Below are 1,406 nucleotides of genomic sequence, written 5' to 3'. Positions count from 1 at the left end.
AACCAAAGAAATACCAATAAACCGATCGTGGTTGTAGTAGGAAATTCTTCATAAGAAGCTGTAGGTAGTGCATGGATGCTGATGTATTCCACTAATGAGGTTCTTTGGTGAATGAGCAACTGTATCATCACTAGTTTGTTTTTATAATTCGTTTATATTTCTTTTCATCAGCATCAACATCCCCTCATACCATATTTTCACCCCACCCACAGGGGTCGATTTAAGCAATAATGCTCAGAGGTACTGGAATACAAAACTGGTTTATTGCATGTGCAAACTGTGTCTCAGACAATAGGCTCCTTTATTCTGTTCGTTTAAGAACAATCGATTTGTTACGTAGCTTTATCTGGCAGTAAAACAGCTCAGTTGTGTTAACTGGAGTCAGTTTTGCTGCTTCCATTTTTGTAGAGGCTGGTTGTTCCCATTTCTGCAACGATACACCATGAGAACCACATGTTGGCTTAGAAACAAGCATAGCAGTCAGCTTCATCTGATGCTGCACCCAGCACAGAGGGTTGGATCAGTGAGGGCCCAGCCCAGCTGACACAGTTGGTACACGAGTGTCAAGAAGTCACAGCAGAAACTTTGAATATTTCATGAGTGTGGTACTGCATTATTCGCATAGACTTCAGCTGTCCAGTTAGTCTCTGCTTTTCTGTCAATCAGGCGACTCAGTGTGAGCCATCTCACCCCAAGTTTCCAACACAGGAGAGAATTTAAGCCCACACTGCCTGATCTGGGGCCAAGATCAAAGTTTCTTTGACTTGTGTGACAAATAATTTGGGCTGATGGTGTCTCAAAGATGGTTTTTAATTATGGCCTAGCAAGAAGTGAAATTCAGTAGCTTAAAAATAGCCCCTGCTATTGAAGGACTGGCCCTGTCCTTCATTTGCTTGCTCCTGTGAGAAGTCCCAGCAGGTGAGACTTGGAGTACATCACGGGAATGTAAACCATCCACATCCAATAGCCAATGCACGTGAAGGCCTGTGAGCATCTATCTTGATTAGTCTGCCCCTAAATCGACCCCTGAAGAAAATTCTGTCATTGGTTATGGTTCTAACATCACTCAGTCATGTTTTATTGCATGGTAAAAGACACCCATGGTTTATGTTCTCGTCTGTCATCGTGCTCTTTCATTGCCACACTTTTCTGATCTTTGTGCTTTGTAGCTTTCAGATTTGTTGCATGTTTTTTTTCCTTTTTTCCTTGTTTTTAAATACCTCGATTGATGCTCTTTTTTTTTTTAATTTTAAAGTTTATTTGCTGCCAATGTGCTGCTTGTTTGTTTTTTGGAATTTCCCTAATTAAATACTTTCTGTTTTCTCCTCTATCGCCCTGGTTGCTGACCCTCCTCCCCACTCTTACTATTGTCTGTTGTGGTAAGTTCCTACTTGTGGAATTTTTTT

Source organism: Meleagris gallopavo, chromosome 10 (assembly GCF_000146605.3).
Source record: "Meleagris gallopavo isolate NT-WF06-2002-E0010 breed Aviagen turkey brand Nicholas breeding stock chromosome 10, Turkey_5.1, whole genome shotgun sequence".
Taxonomy (NCBI): domain Eukaryota; kingdom Metazoa; phylum Chordata; class Aves; order Galliformes; family Phasianidae; genus Meleagris; species Meleagris gallopavo.
The sequence above is the reverse complement of the archived record's forward strand: the minus strand, read 5'-3'. Positions refer to the sequence as shown.